The 17,611-nt window shown below is 44.4% G+C and overlaps 1 protein-coding gene across 3 annotated transcripts in view; it reads right to left on the reverse strand.

Annotated features, from left to right (window-relative positions):
* The window catches only part of SDK1 (sidekick cell adhesion molecule 1), an 885,268-nt gene that overhangs the window by 243,560 nt on the left and 624,097 nt on the right, over positions 1–17,611 (reverse strand). The window lies entirely within an intron of this gene.

A 17,611-nucleotide genomic window follows, 5' to 3' on the forward strand; every position in this document is an offset into this window, starting at 1 on the left:
AAAGTGGCCAGCTTTCTCACTTGGGCCCAAATTTGACTCCCTGGAGCAAATGGATTCAATCAACAGAGTTTTCTGTCCTGTCTGTGTACTTTCAATCCCTTTTTCTTCTCTGAAAAGTAAATATCCTGAATCCACTCTGTTTTGTGTGTATCAAATTATAAATAATTTATCTCATACTTCTGGTGACAAGGGAGAAAAAAATATGACATATTTTTACTACTTTTCTCTAAAATACATGTAATATCAAAATTAAACTACCCACAGCCCACTTGATTGCTGTTTATGAAGACTGATCAAACATTTTTGGAACAGGGATTTCAATAAATGGTAGAGAAGGCAGAGACTGGAAATAAAAATAAATTTAGGTCCCACAAACGTGAAATGCTTCATCTAGTACCTGACACTGGAGAGCTGTGCCCCTGTGCCTAGCGCTGGGGACAGCTCTGGCAGTGAGGCTCTTGCCAGGAGCTGCAGTGGGGTTAGTGCTGCTAAGTGAGCACATCAGGGAAAACAAGAACTGGCCCTGTCTGTGTTCTGGCTTCACTGCTTAAGTAGTATGTGATTTTTTTATTGAAAGGTTCACATGGGGGCTTCTGGGTGGCTCAGTGGTTGAGCGTCTGCCTTTGGCTCAGGTCATGATCTCTGGGTCCTGGAATTGAGTCCCATATTAGGCTCCCTATGGGGAGCCTGCTTCTCTCTCTGCCTATGTCTCTGCCTCTCTCTCTGTGTCTCTCATGAACAAATAAATAAAATCTTTTAAAAAAATATAAAAGTTCATGTGAATTAAAAAAAAAAGCTTGATGTGGGCAGAGCTAACACATTAATTTTTTAACCTATACACTGATTACGTGGATAGAGACCAGTTTCCACGAGTCTGGGCCTCCCCAGCCTCTCTGCCTCCAAGGCGAGCCCAGCAGGACCTGAAAACCTCCTTCTGATGCTCTCTGCTACCAATGTCCTAGAGGCCGCTGTGTTGCTTGTCAGATTCCTGAGGAGATGCCCGAGTGCAGATACTTTCAGGATGGGGCAAAGGACAGAGGCTGACTGCCAATCAGATTAACAATCTGCCTGTCATCTGTGAAAGTTGCTGATGAGGAGAAATGACCTGAGAAGCTAATATTTGCAAATAGTTATGTGAAGTGAAGGAGAGCAGCAGCGAATGCTCAAAGGTCACTGAGCAAGGTGCTAATTTGGCATTAATCACCACTCAGCCACAGTGGCAGAAAAGGAAGCCCATGCTCAGCACTTGTCACCGCCTGGGGAGGGAGGACAGGCCCTGGCGCACGTGGACCCTGGGAGATGGCATGCCATGCAGAGCAATGCCAGGGCTGAGCTTGCGGACCCTCAGGGGTGCAGGGGACAGGGCAGTGCCATCCTGTCGTGGGTGCCAGCTACACCAGCAGATGGAGCAGTCCTTCGTTAGGCTTCAGACACAGCAAGTGGTATTTATGTCACACAATATTCCCCAGGCACCTCCCAGCGGGGTCGGCAGGACAAGTCCAATGACGACTTGGATTTGAATCAGGGCACAGGACACTTGTTGGAAAAGTAGGGGTAGGAGGTGCAGATTAACACATGGTTGCTCCTAGGTGGAGTATGTATGATACTGGTGGCGAGGTGATCTTGACTCCTGGGAGCAAAGCCATGTATTTGCTATTGACACTGCTGTCACGACTTTTAAGTAAAATTTTACCTAAGTGCCCAGAAAGCAGATCTCCCAACAGCAGAGACATTGCTCATGACAGGACACGATGTTAGGGGCACTCTTCTGAAGCATTTAAATTTCAGTTGAATTTGCATGAGCACATGGGTGAAACAGACCAGCACAGAGAGGCTTCAAAATGCACCTGCCCCTGCATGACCACTTCACTTGTCACCTGGCAGCTTCGGTCATGTGGGAGATTCACTGTTATTCTGAAGAGACCCTGGGTCTCAGATGCAGGGGTCTGTCCTCTGGGCCATTCATCTTCAGTGGAGGAGACCCTGACCTATGGGTCCCTCTGCCTGTCCTATTGAGCAGCTGCATACAGTAGCGGGGTAGGAAGTAGATCGGTCTAGAGACAAACTATTAACTCTTCCCTCCATCTCCAGCTCCAGGTCATAACTGGCCCCTCCATGGCCCAGCCCACTCCAGCTGTCCCCAGGCATGTACCTCTGCCCCCACGGCCCCCACTCCTTCCTCCTTGAGCAGTTCTCCAGAAACTGGTTTCACCTGCCATCTGTGAATCCGTCCTGTCTCCTTGTCATTATGCTCCTCAGTCTCTTTTTCCTTTACCGCTTTTCAGAGGTTTTCTTTTCTTTTTTTCAGTGAGAGGCAGTAATAGAGGTGCTTTATCTGCCATTTTGAACCTGCCATGCTGACTTATCTACCCATTTTTCCCCCCACATTCAATTTTTAGAAGAGAGATGTAAAGAAGAATATCTAGGCATTTCAAAAAGAATAAAACAACCTCTTTATTTCTGCTCTTCCACAGCACCGAGATACAAAAGCACTCAAAATCCTTAATGATTGGTTATTTTTTCATAAATATTTCATAAATATTCCACAATAATGAGTCACTGCTCCCTCCACCACGGATATAACCCCTTCCCTCAATGGTCTACATTAACACAACTTGGTTTAAACACTATATGCCAGTGTATTAAGAATTATTTCTGAGAAGAATGAAAACAGAAGGAAGCGGGAGGGGAATGAGCTTTTCCAAAGCTCCCGTGTAGCCACCACACCTCCTACTAAATGACTGCGAACGTTGAATCTAACAACAAGACAAGAGAGCTATTACTGCTCCCCTTTTACAGACGAGAAAATTGAGTGTCACATGAATTCAAATGGCAGAGAAAGGGCTTAAATAAAGGAAAGTCTCCATCCGAAATTTGTCAACTTCTTTTCCCATAATGATGTCTGCTCCTAATAGAGACTTGGATGGTGCTCAGTTAACCAAAAATTAAATTAACTAGAATGCTCCTTCCCCCAACCATTTCCCTGAGACTTTACTATAGTTTTTCACTAGAACACGTCCTAGGCTGGTTTTAGGTGCTTGGAAGTGAAGATGTGGAATCAGAAGAGGCTTTCTGCAGAGGTCAGCAGCAAATGGACACCAGGCAGCTTCAGTGGAGGCCTCTTTGTAGTTGCGGAAACACAGCATTTGAGCCCGGAAACAGCACCTAATCCTAGTCAATCCCCCGGCTCAAACCCCTTAATCGCTGGAGAGCTGAGTAGGGAGAAGCTGTCTAGGTTGCATTTAATTAAAAGTACATTTAAAGAATATCAAATCTCTCAAACAACAACAAAAAGATTCAAAGTTTGCCTGAACTCCTAAGCTGCAGAACTGCTACAGATGAAGGAGGATAAATGGCAGATGCCCTGCTGTGCTGCTTTATGGGGAGAGAGACGGGGGATCAGGAACCCAGGAGTGGTGGGGAGTGAGGAGGAAACCTAGCTATCTCTGGGATGCCCAAGCAGAGGGCATTCCAGGCAGGGGACACAGCGCTGCAGAGCCCTCACTGTACAGCAGCTCGGAGTGCTGGAGGGGCTGCTGGGGGTTGCAGGCTGGAGCCCAGAGGGCAAGGGGAGATGTGGGGCGAGGTGTGATGATGGAAGGGGGTCAGCTCAGGGAGAGCCAAGTACCTGGGGAGACTTCTGGGCAGTATCCTAAGGGTGGATGGGAAGGCGCTGGAACGTTTGGGGCAGAGGGTGATATGATGTCAGTTTTAAGAATCAAACTCTGGAATCCATTGCAGGGACCAAAGGAGGGCACGAGAGGTCAGCCAGGTAACAGACTGTGTGCTGGAGGTGGAACTAGGTTTGGGGCATTTTTAAAGGGCAGAGTCAGAGCTTGTTGATGATTGGATATGGGGATGTCTGTGGAAGAGGAGCTGTGGAGAGAGAAGCTGCCATTTCTAAGGGGGAAAGACCAGGCGGGTGGACTTTTGGGAAGCAGTTCAGGAACTGGGTTTTGGATGTATTGGATGGAATGGGATGCCTACTGATCTCTAGGGTCAGCAGCGACCCCAGTGTACTCCTTCACACTTGGGTTTTACCTTTCTGCTCCCAAAGTTCATTCTGTGTCTTGTTTTCAACACCACCTCTGCCCATTCCTCAAAAGATTAAAAATACAACTACCATATGATCTAGCAATCCATTTCTGGGTATGAACCTAAGGGAAAGGAAATCACTAACTCAAAGAGATGTCTGCACCCCCATGTTCAAGGCAGCATCATTCACAACAGCCAAGACATAGAAACGAACTGTGTGTCTGTCTGTAGATAAATAGCTAAAGAAAATGTGGTGCATTTATGAAATATAATTCAGCCACGAGAAAGAAGGAAATCTTGTCATTTGGTACAACATAGATGAACTTTGAGGGCCTTGTACTAAGTGAGATGAGTCCGAGAAAGATAAATATTATATGATCTCACCTACATAAGGAATCTATAAACGTGGAACTCCTAGAAACAGAACAGACAGGTGGTTGCCAGAAGCAGGGAGGAGGAGAAACCAGTAAAAGTAGTCAAAAGGGACAAACTTTCATTTATAGGATAAAGAAGATCTGAGGATGTAATGTTAAAAAAAAAAAAAAGTATGTAAGCATCGCCAAATGTCCACTGCATAGCAAAACTGTGCCTGGTTGAGAACCACTGGTTCTAGGTCATACTCCTGGTCAGTGATATGGGCAGGAATAAAAATTCTTTCTTTGTTAAAAAAAAAAAACAGAAAAAGAAAAAGAAAAAGAAAAAGAAAAAGAAAAGGAAAGAAAGCAAGCCTTCTGCTGTGGAGTGATAACTAGACAGACTCTCCTAACTGGGGTTTCAACGTCCACCTGGGCACTCTTCCTTGTCCCAAGCACTGCAGCCTGCGGGCAAGCCCGGATGACCCCATCCAGACAGCTGCCCGGGAACGCCGCCCCCAAGGGTTCGGGCCCAGCAGGGCACACCAGACTAATGAATGACATCCAGCATCGGTCTGAGCACGCGGCTTCCTGAGCCTCTCTAGGCCCAGCTCCGTCCTTACTGGGCAGACCCCGGAATGGCCCGAGGCCCAAAGCAGGGTGTGCCACTTACCTCGGAGCCTAACACGCTCTGACATGCAGCTGGTCTCCCCCTGACCCATCCCCCCCCCACCCCCCCCCCCACCCCCGGAACTGTCCCCATAACCGTGACTTCCTTGCTTCCTATTTCCTTGCATTCCACTGTGAGGAGAACACGCAGTGAGGATGTGCTTGCTGTTGACTGCCAGCCCCTTCTTCTCAAGCTGTTCTATTGGACACGTAGACATAGTGACGTGGGGTGCTGGCCCAGTCCCTGGGAACAGACTCCATCGGGCTCCCCTTGCCCTGCACCCCTAATCCCTTGGTCCTTCTCACTGCAAGATTTTCTCCCTGCCCCCAACTATCCGCGACGAGGTTCCCACATGCCCAGCACCTGAAAGGCACAATTATGACGAAAACAGTTTTGAATCCAATCAACCTGGAAATGCCACCACAGCTCCTCATTGGGAACAAGGCACTGAACTTCTCAGAGCATTTGTCAAATGACAGGCATTTTGCAGGGCCATTACCAGGGAGGGTAGGCATCTGCATGTCCATAGGGATGCGTAAGGAGCCCAGAAGGCACTGTGTGAACTTGGAGGCTAACAGCACTATGGTGGGACTGAGAAGGAAGCCCTTATCCCACCCCCCAGCTCTGTGCCCCGGCTGCCTCTGTCTGTTTTGCCAGTGCTGTCCTCCCCACAGGGCCCTGTCCTTGCTCTTCCCACCATGGGCGTAAGATGAACACCTTGCAGCCCCATTCTCAGCACAGAGGCACAGCTACACTTGGATCCTCAGCACAGGCACATTTCCCCACCCTCTTCTTACAAACATATCAACATCTCCTTAAAAAATACAGACTTGTTTCTTTCAGGAAAGAGCCTGTGCCTGAAAGCAGTGGGATTTTCTAGGACATCTGAGAAAGCGGATCTCACGTTTGGGTTTCCTCTATAGCACCACTGTCTTGAGTTTCCTGATTCATAGGTGGGTGCCCCTGGCAAATACGCCTCAAGAAAGCTTTGCAGCAGCCAGCTCCAACAGGGCTGAGGCTATAGACTCGGCTCCCTGCATGCCACCCCAATCTTCTCCGGGCCACACCAGAAAATAATGAGGTCGAACGCTGCCCTCAACCTAAAGGTGCTGAGTCACATTTGCCCTGAGATACAAAACCCAGGCACAATTGCCACATAAACATGTGCAAGATGAGCAAACCACGCGCCCTTCTGACATACAAGTAGATTTCTTCTATGGACGCCTTTGTTAGTGGAAAAAATGTTAGTATGACAGCTGCCACACTTTCTAAGATTAGAAGGAAACTCTGGCTCTTCGATTCTTAGTATGTCTACAGCTACAGGGTTTTTATTTCTGTGAAAATAGGATCTCATCAAGAAGCTGGCAGGTAATGCAATCTACAGGACTATTTGAAACCTCAAAATCTTCCTGCTCCAAAAACAACTGGCCCCAAATTTGGAGGAACAAAAGAGAAAATAGGGTTGAAAACAAACCAGGGAGTAAAAGACAATGAAGGCTCTCAGTATTAAGCAATCAATCTTTAGCTTTTCTTTTTTAAATTTTTGTTCAATACCATTAATAATAACATATATTGGTTGTGCTGAGCAGATGACATAACAGTTACAGAAATGCTTTAAAATTCAGGCAACTGGCTATTTGGACAGAGCAACAGTGGCCCCTCCTGAGCCAGCACCATAGGTGCCCTGGCTCCTCTGGCACATGGTTTTCAGCTCACTGCAACATCACGATGTGCTGGTAGGTCTGTCTACCTTTGAAAAAAATTTTTTAGAGATTTTATTTATTTGAGAGAAAGACCACGAACAGGAAGAGAGGCACAGGGAGAGAGAGGAAAAGACTCCCCGCTGAGAAGGAAGCCTGACCCAGGGCTTGATCCCAGGACCAAGATCATGACCTGAGCAGACACTTGACAACCTGAGCCACCCAGGGGCCTATAGGCCTGTCCACTCTTTGGAATGAGGGACAAATGCGCCATTCATCTTGGTATGAAACAGTGTGCCTTGGCCTTAACAGCCGTTTGGCAAGTACTTGTTAAATGGAGAATTAAGTCTTATCCAAATAGAACAGGGTTGGTTACCATCAGCAGAGCATCACCCGTTCAGGACAATGCTACAGAGCATCACAGCAGAGCATTACGGCTATATGACCACTACAGAGCATCACAGCAACAGTAACAATGCCCTATTTCAAGTGCACTGTAACCACCCACTCCACTAGCACTGGGGATTCCAAGTTTTAATGGCACGAGGTCAGTGTCATCAAGGAGGTGTGTTTAGCAGAGGAAGATGTCCTGTAAACAGAGTGAGTATCAACAGGTTGTTGGGCTAGAAGAGGAGCAGGGAGGGGCATAGCAGGACCTGGTGGGTATGTGGTGGGGAGCTTAACTCTTCCAGGGGAATGAGGAAAGCCTAAGCCATGTCCTTGGAAAATGGACAGGCACTCATCAGGGGGAGGAGGAAGGAAAGGAACAGGAACAGGAAACAAAGAAGGCGGAAACCCATCCAGCCTATGTGGAAAAGTGCAAGTCCTTCTGGAGGTCAAGGGGAAGTGGGTCTAAGTGTGGCGTGATCAGGGTCCACACGACCCGCGGACTCAATCCAGTAAGGAATGGAATTGTCACCAGAGGACCCTAAGAAGGGGGCTATAATGAGTAAGAGATAGAGGGATGCCACAGGGAGGAGGTAGAGGCAGCTGGTTTATGCACAGGAGGGCTCCAGGTTGCTGGCTGGAGTGGTCTGGGTGGGTGGCAGAGCGACTTGGGTGAAAACTTGGAACAGAGAAGGATTGGGGGTGAGGACATGGGCAGGTTAGGATGGAGATACAGGAAGGAGTTTGCAGAGAAGGCCATGCTCAGGTGCCTGTGGGGTGTTTAGGGGGCAGGTGCAGGGAGCATGGGCTGGTCAGCGTGGGAGTGGGGACAAATCCCAAAACAGGAAGGCCTCTCTGGGAAAGCAGGGGAAGTGAGGATGGAGGTTAGGCCTGGGACAAAACCCCAGCAGCACCTTTGCCAACCTTTGATGGGCAGGCAGCCAAGGCCAGAAAGCACTGCGAGGGGAGTGGTCAGAGGAGGAGGTTATAACACTATAGAAATGAGACTTTGTGCCATTCTTTTTTTCCAGGTGGACTGGAATTTACATTTATAAAATTGAGGCTAAAAAATTCTGCTCAGCTTTTAAAAAATTTTATTTAAATTCAGTAAATTAACAAATAGTGTGTTACTAGTTTCGGAGGTAGAGATCAGATGCATCAGTTGCATTTAGCACCCAGTGCTCATTGTATCACATGCCCTCCTTCATGCCCATCAGCCAGTTACCCCATCCCTCTATCCTCATCCCCTCCAGTGACCCTCAGTTTGTTTCCTATGGTTAAGAGTCTCTTAAAGTTTGTCTCCCTCTCTGATTTCATCTTATTTTATTTTTCCCTCCATTTTTCTCTGTTCCTCTGTTTTGTTTTATGATAATTTCTCTCTGACTTATTTTGCTTAGCACAATATCCTCTAGTTCTGTCCACGTCGACGCACATGGTAAGATTTCATTTTTTGATGGCTGAGTAGTATTCCATTGTATGTATATATACACCACACCCTCTTTATCTATTCATCTGTCGATGGACATCTGGGCTCTTTCCATAGTGTGGCTCTTGTGGACATTGCTGCTATAAATATTGGGGTCCAAAGGTCCCTTAGGATCACCATGTTTGTATCCTTTGCTCTGTTCAGTTTTTGAAGATGAATCTTCGAATTTGTAATGTGGGACAACTGCTGAGGAATGCAGAGCTATATGTAGATAAAAATCCTGATCTTCAGCAACAAGGGTTTCACTGCATCACAAAATATATGGAGAACCGTCGAGCTGGAGACATTCTTTGTTCAGTTTCTGCAAATAGGCTGGTTCTGACCCCTCTCAGCCTGCTCTCTGACAATAAAAAGCCTCATTTAATTGGTCAGTCTTTTGTGATTCTTGACCTTCTCCCATGCACAGCAAGGGACACCGGTGCTCTTCTGAGGGGATGGGTAAAAACAGCTCCAAGATATTCTATTTAAAGAAAATCAGGTGGCTTTTCTGTTTATCAATTGCTTTTGCAGCTACTTGGAGTCTATCATCCTTCCCTGCATTATTAAAGTGGCCTGGTAAAGGGATTAAGTGCTTTCCTGCCTGCAGAAGCATGGCAACAGGTACATCTGATCTCTTGCCACCCTGGGGAGCCAGCATCTCAACAGCTCAAATCCTGTAATGCTGAACCAACCCAGGATACATATTTTTAAGAGACTGACATACACATATATATACTTATATTTATATATGTCTCCAAGAATTCATAGAAATCAATATTACTTTTTTCATTAAAATGTGCTACAGTGCAAGGTATGTCAGCAACAGACAGACCAGGTCATTCTCTAAGACTGCACAAGCTGATTTCCTCGCGGCAGAACCTGGGCAATGTCAATGGGCACTGTTTTGTGACACTGTTTTGTGACAACTGAATAAACATGATTTCTTTCCTCATAGGGGGGAAAAATAACCTTCTTCACTAAGTAGAAGGTTCCTCTACTTCTTACTTTGGCCAAGTTCACTTTTTAATTTGGAGTCAGCCAGCACCTGAAGAGGTGAAGCTGGAGTATTAATTTCTGGGTTAATAATCTGTTGTGTGTGGAGGTGTCTAAGGATACTTTCCTGTTCTTTTAGATGCCATGTCCCTCATCATTTGTCAGCAGAACCTGGGCACAAACCACAATGGCATCACACCAGTGCAGGGAGAAGGCAGCGGGTGTGTGGCACTGGCGGCATGCTTACGGGGGCAAACCCAATCACAAATGCTCTCGTGGTTTTCTGAAGAGGAGTGTGCACCAGCTGACCCGATTCTTCTTGTTTACTGTCCAACAGGAGGAGGGAAAGAAAAATGGTAGGAAATACAGCACTCTGGGCCATTTACAATTTTATCTTTACATGTACTTCCATTTTTATCTCAATACACTTCTGGAATTTTTTATAGACAAGAGACGATAAATAAAATAATATGACAGTTTGACAAACAATCCAGGAGTTTCTTTTCTTCTCATTTATAAAATATTTGAAAACTTGCACATTTGGAAATGAATGGAATGTAACAAAGAATGTGTTTTCATCAGCTTTGTACTGGGCAGAGAAAAATGAAGGTAATAGAGATAGCTCTACAGTGGGCTTATTTATCTATTTATTTGGGGATGAGCGCAAATTGGTATACAGAAGACAGGATTTAGGAACTGCATGACTAGACACTGGAGTGATCCAAATATCTGATTCAAAATATAGGAGCTGATAACCTGCCTTTTATTTAAACACATAAATGCATAATCTGCCACTTAATAGTAGAAGAACCATAACCAATAGAAAAACTGGGACTATAAGCAGTTTGGGTGGGCCAGAGGGGTAAGAGAATATGTTTTTCACAAGATTAGGTCAATTTTCTGAATGGCATTCTAAAATTATTGAGAATGTAATTAGGAACAATAACAGATTACTTTTAGCTTTAATGAAGAAATTCCCTTGAGTACATTTGCCAAACATGCAAATCTGGGCATGCAGTCAAGCCCACCAGGGCAATTGCTGCCCATCTGAGGCTGTTAGCAAGGACAATGTGAAAATGCAGACACCTTGGAAGAGGCCTCTGAAGGCTCAGTCCTCCTCCACCCCCCAAGCTGGAGGAGCTCTCTGGCAAAAAGTTCTCTTCAAAGTTCAAATAAGAGACACAAAATATTTAGAAGTTGGTAGATCTGTAGGAAGAACAGCATTGCACTTACTAAACTGTAAAGGAGATCAGAACATTTGATTTTCCCTAATGGCCACCAACCCATCATTTTGAGGATTGAAGCTATGCTGCCTGGTGATCTCTGCCTCTGCTGGCTAGAGAGCTCCATGACGAGGCCCCGTTCCCCTGCCCTGCTCTGCTCTTCCTTTGGTCCTTCACCTTCTGACGTACTGCTTGCTGGACTTGTCTTGTCTGTGTCTTGTGATCTCATGAGATTGAAAGACCAGGAGCTCAGGCATTATTATCAGTTCTGTTTGGGCCATACTCCCCCAGCCTCAGACAAGGCATGATGCTTACTTAGGTGTGCAGTAAAAACCTCGAGTGATCTCAGAGAGGAGGCCTGGGGACAAGTCCTTCCTTCCTGTGTCTACAGGAGAACTCCACCAGGCTGGACATAACAGAACTGGGGAGTAACATCTTCAGATCACGAGAGAGGTCTCATTGAGGACCATCCTACTCTAGACCCCTAGCCACTCTGCAAAGAACTCCCAGATATGCCAGCCAAGGCCAGGCCCCAGTGACCACAGACATAAAGGCAGCCAGGTCTTCTCTGGGGTGTCTTCCTCATGGCTCCATATTCCTGAGCTTCAATCACAGACCACATAGCAGCACCCTGAAGTATCCTGGCTGCCCCCTTCTGACAAGAGTACTCTCACCTATAAAACTTCCTCCATTCCTACCTTCCCCAACTCACACTGGTTCCTCCTGAGTCCCACCCATGTACCCGGGCCTGAGAACATGTCACTTCCTCCAAGAAAGCTTCCCAAGCCCTCGGTAATGATGATCCTCCCTCTTAGTTATGTGTGGTGCACTTTTTTATTATTGTGGTTAAATATACATACCTGAAGGTTACGATTCTTAAGTGTATTGTTCTTTAGCATTATTAATTCATGTTGTTTTACAACCATCACTGACATCCTTCTCCAGAACTTTCTCATCTTCCCAAATTAAAACTCTGTGTCCATCATACCCTGATCCCCTCTCGCCAACTCCAGCCCCTGGCTCCCACTTTCTACCCTCTGTCTCTGTGAGTTTGACCCTAGGTCCTCGTTAAGTGGAGCCACATGGCATTTATCCCCTTTGTGACTGGTTTATGCTACTTAGTCTTCAAGGCTCACACATGCTATAACATTTGTCAATTTTTCCTTCCTGTTTAAGGCTGGGTAATGTTCTGCTGTATGGAAGGACTGCATTTGTTTATCCAAATGATTAGTGAGGTTGAACGTCTTTCCACGTGTTTGTTGGCCATTTGTACGCCATCTTCAGGAAGGGGTCATCAAGTCCTTTGCTTGGTGTCTCAGATTGGGGTGCTGTTTGTCTAGTTGGTTGCTTGTTGTGTTGTAGGAATTCTTTATGGATTCTGGATATTAATCCCTTATCAGACATAGGGTTTGCAGATATTTTTCCTATTTCATGGGTTGCCTTTTTCCTCTGTTGATAGTGTCCTTTGATGTAAAACTTTTAAATTTTGATGGATTCCAATTTGTCTATTTTTCTTTTGTTGCCTGTGCCTTTGGTGTTGTAGCTAAGAGATCATCACCAAATCCAACGTCATGGACTTTTCCCCTGTGTTTTCTCCCAAGGTTTTATAGTTTTTGGCTTTTGATCGTTTTGAATGTGAATATGCTGAACATGGTATGAGGCATGTGGTACACTTTTTACCTTTGTTAAAACCACTCTGTGGCAGGTGTTGTGGTGCCCTGCCTACAGTCTGTGTCACTCACCGCTCACATGCAAACCCAGGGCTTTCTGCTGGCTCCTATGGGTTCCCACCTGAGGTTATTCTTTGGTCAGGGGTATGGTTGGTCGTTTGTACCAGTCTCAGCTTATCAATAACCAGCATCATGCTTGGATTGGCCCTTGTGGGCCTATTGTGATTGGAAAACACCCTTCAACAATGACCATTGGGGCTACTTTAACGAAATGAAGGTTTATTACTCACGAGACTTAAGAACTACACAGCATACCTGGGGCTATGCTGGCAGGCTACAGGTAGAGGGAGACTGAGAGAGAAAGAGAGAGAGTGCACAGGCTAGGGGTTCTGCTTCTATTGGGGAAGAGGGTGGGGGCCTGTGGTTGCATAGGCTCACTCTTCATTGATGTATTATTTTAAAATATTATTTAATTTATTTATTCATGAGAGACACACACACAGAGAGGCAGAGACAAAGGCAGAGGGAGAAGCAGGCTCCATGCAGGGAGCCCAATGTGGGACTCAATCCCGGGTCTCCAGGATCACACCCTGAGCTGAAGGCAGCACTAAACTGCTGAGCCACCCAGGCTGCCCTTCACTGATGCATTTAAAACATAAAAGCAATAACTTAAAATACAGGAGGAGAAAAAATAAGTGGCCCAGGTGGTCAGTGATCAAAATCAACTCAGAGCTCTACAACACAGCAGCCTCAAAAAAAAAACAAAACAAACAAAACAAACAAAACAAAACAAAACAAAACAAAACAAACAAACAAAAAAAAACAGCAGCCTCAGTGTGGGAGGTGGCTTGGCTCTTTAGCCCTGTGGCTGGCAGTGTGTTTATTCCAAGATAGCCATCTTTGAAATGGGTGCCCGGGCATCACAGCTTAAGTCAGTCACTTGTATTACAAAAAGGAAAAACAAAAACACCTGTCAGGGCTTTCCACTACATTGGCATACAAGGCTGAGGTGTATAGACAGGCCAGAAAGCCAGTATATTAGTGTCCCTGAAAGTTGTTCTCAACTGATAAAGCATAAGTGGCATTAAAGTGGCTTCTAATCTCTACCTGAGATCTCCTGGGTACTGAGAACAGGTGTTCCCAGAGGTGATGGGTTCACTGGTGCTCCCTGTATTGGTGTCTTGCTCTTCCCCATCTCCTTTACACACTCCTTTACCTGTACACACTGGGACCATGACTAAGTACACTACTGCACTCACATCTTCATTGGACTTATGCATTTAGTTTCTAGAGGGAAGTAGGATGAGAATCTCTCTCCTCCAAACAAGAGCATCTGTATAAGCATATCTGCTCCATCCACTATAAACTCCTTAAGGGTATGCGATGCTCATAAACCCCTTTATGCTCACAGCCCCTGGCAAATATAAGTGCCTAATAGATACTTGACAAATTGAATGAACCTAACTCACAGTTTTGAAATAGATTTCAGTATCTATCCCTAAAATATCAACATCTCTTCCCAAGACAAGAGTTTTACATATAGGTGTCTGGAGAGCAGCACAGCTCGGCTCCTGGGGTATGTCTGTGACCATGTGCCAAGCTCACATCTTGCAGAAAAATCAGATGTTCTTTACAAAGCATGTGACTCACAAACAGAATCTGGAACTAGAAAAGTGTCTTAATAGATAAAACCAAGAACAAAGAAATTCAATCCTGAGTCCCTGGAGAAAACAGAAAATTAACTTAACAAATGCTTTTGAGCACATGAGAGCAAGAAAAAACTAAAAAGGAGATAAATAAGAAAGAAAAGGGTCACAGTCTGTTCAGCAGAACAGATCTCGAAAATCACAACTGTGCCCTCCTTAAAATACAATAAGGATCTTTAGAAAACCAGACTAAATTGAAGTTATTTTCCCTTGCTACAGATACTACTGTTCAACTCACGGACTAGAAATTATGGCAATCGAAGCTCAAGGTAAATTCATAGTCTATTGTAAAGAAGCCTGCTTGAGAAGCCATGCTGCTGGCGAATAGTCCCAGGGCTGTTAGGTTTTGAAGACTTTGCCTGATTGGAGCAATATAAAATAGAAAGCTTTGTATTTTATATCCTTCCCCAGCCATGTGAAAACACACAGAGCTGAGGGCCAATACTGGGAGAAACAGGTTTCTCGAGGCTCTGGTTCTTACCAGGAGCACTGCCTATGGGCCAACAGATGACCCTCTTAATTTTTCCATATCAGGCTGATATCTTAATAAAACCAGAGCCTCTTAAATTAGAAATCCAAAGTCAGATAAACCTCTCATTAACACATTTAGTGTTTTCACGAAACTAAAATTCTCAAAGGTGGTTATACACAGAACTGAAGAAAGATTTTATCAATCTCTGCATTTTCTTATGTATCCCCACCTTAAACACAAATATATTGATGAACATTTCCTCTGCCGTGTTTCTAGGTCATCAATTTCTTATTTAGTTCATCCTGGAGGAGGTCAAACTCTGAAACAGAAAATCTTGCCAGATTTCTATCCTAACCATCTCAAAGCAACTGTGAAATGTAACTGTTCCCAAACAATAAAGAGTAAGTAAACAACTTGAGAGACAACCAAGTCCTTTGGTCATATGCATTCCACAATAAGTTCAGGAATGGAACAGCCTTCTGTTTTCTGACATTAGGATGAAGGAGTGGGGACTCCACCTTACCTCATCCCTAGGTGGGGCTAGCAAGGGTTGTTCCCTTCACCAACATGGCAGCACTGACCAGTCACAATGCACCAGGGCAAGTCCTGGGCATGGCCTCTTTGGTCATGTAGCATCCTGAGTGGAGAGCCCTGACCCCAAGCTGAATAAATAACTGGGCTCAGCATTTGGCTGCAGAACAGTGCTACATCTAGTCTGAGCACAAGGTAGGACAGAAATACGCCTCTTGGCTCTCTCTCTCTCTCCCACATTCATCGTGGGCACTCCTCCCTCTCTCTCTCTGGGAATTAGGTGGGTCATTGTCCTTGATGAGGAGACAGCAAACAAAGCCACGGAATAAAGCAGAGCACATAGATGCTTTGAGAGTGAAGAATGAGAAATCATAACTGTAGAGGTAGTTCCCCTTCTGCTTCCCATCTCTTTTCTTTTTTGTTGGAAGTTGCTATATCAGAATTACCCTTGGGTGTCACAACACAGGTACAAACAAATCAGGAAATCTTAAGAGAAGAAAATATTTCTTTTCCTGTCTGCCCTAGCTTCCATTAAATGAATAAAGTCAGTCCCACAGTGCAAGAATAGAATACTCAGCTAGAACAAGACATTTTCTGATATGACCCAAGGTTATCTATTTAAACCAACTGGTTCTCTACTCAATCTGCTATGAAGCAAGTTTTTTAAAATGTCAACACAATCTCATTTATATTTTGGTCTAAAATCAACACCAACAATAAATCTAAGGTTGATGACAGAGACAGAGAGAATATATAAAGCAGAAGCTGTGTATATAAAGAATTAAGTGTACAAAAACACAGCTAAGATCCCTCTTAAGATACACACTTACAAATACATTATCACAAGTGTTATTGAGAGGGGAGTGTATTGTTGGTGGAAACATAAGAAGTCTGTTCATATAAACAGGAAGGCAGGTGAATAAAAAATAAAGTCCTAATCCCATTTATGCAATTGTTCAAATATATTAAGAAAGAAGCTGGTCAGTGTGGGCCTATTTAAAATGTGGAAGGTCGATGATTACTCGGCAATTCTGGACTGAGCAAACTATCAGCTCAAACAAATGAACAGTAAGAGCGCATTTCACATACTTAGCAGCCTTCTGCAGTTTTAAAGTAGTGTGGGTGTTTGGCTTTCTGTAAGGCGGCATGAACAAAAGATTTATAGGGAATTTATAGGAAATCCAAAGGCAACTATGACAAATCATTAAACAACAGGCACTTCCACCAAACCTCTCACAAAGCTTCCAATAAGAGGATGCCATTTATTTATTTAAATATTTGACTTAGTTTCTGTTCAATCCATGAGACAACTCATCAATAAGCAGTAAAATGCCCGATAAGCCTGTACCTGGGGAAACAGGGAAAGGGGCTGAAGGAAGGACGGCGCTCTCTGGGTAACCAGCACGGGGTCACTAAGCCTCAGGATGCTTGGAGAAACTCACTGAGGGAGACAGAGGAACCTGGAATAGAAGTCAAGAATTCTCCCCAGAACTATTCTCCAGAAAGAGAGACCTGCTTTTGGTTCAGTCTTTGCAAAGTGTCTCAAAGAAATAAATATTTATTTTGAAATTTAAGTACTGTCTGGGAAAGGCATGATAGCCTAAAATAACCTCAGTTGGAGCTTGTGGTGGTTCCTTGAAGGAGTCAGTTTTTAGAAAAGGCACAGAAATTTAACACAAGCTTATTAATTATTTTCTGGGGGCAATGACCTCTCATGTGTAAGTGTTGGTTATTGTTGTATAAAAGACTTTTAAATGTCATTTGAAAAGCAAAATGTGAATGTGGTGCATCCACCCTGCTGGATCTGGGCAGCTGAAAATATGCTGAGAAAGCTCTTCACAGGCCGACACAGATGTCTCTAAGATACATGGATAAGTGAAAAAAGCAAAGTACTGCAAAGTATGTACAATGTGTTGCTTTTGCGGTAGGAAAGGGGGCAGAACTAAGACTACACATGCATATTTGTTTTTACATAAAGAAAAAGAAAAAAAGAAAAATAAATAACAAAATAAAAATAATTCAGTAAGCCAGGTGAGGAAATCATTATTCTTTTACAACCAGATTTTTCTAAGTAATGGAAAAAATCTTCGTCTATAGATGAAGATGCTCCTAAATAATGATAAAAGTAACCAGTCTTAAATACATTTATAAATATATTTTTCTTTTCCCAAACCTGGCCCAAAATGTGTTTTCCTCAGAGGGTCTTTTCTGGTTAATTAATTTCAACCCACTCACTAATTAGCTTAATCTGACATCAGTATTTTCAGTGTTTAGAGCACAGAAAACCACATATGGTTTTACAAATACTCTGAAGATCTTTTTATTTATGTCTTCTAAGTCAGCACTTCTCAACCCTTCAAATGAACGTGTGGGGCCACTTGCATACCCTGTGCCCATGGAGTTTCT

The sequence above is a fragment of the Vulpes vulpes genome, chromosome 3 (assembly GCF_048418805.1).
Source record: "Vulpes vulpes isolate BD-2025 chromosome 3, VulVul3, whole genome shotgun sequence".
In the NCBI taxonomy this organism is placed as follows: Eukaryota; Metazoa; Chordata; class Mammalia; order Carnivora; family Canidae; genus Vulpes; species Vulpes vulpes.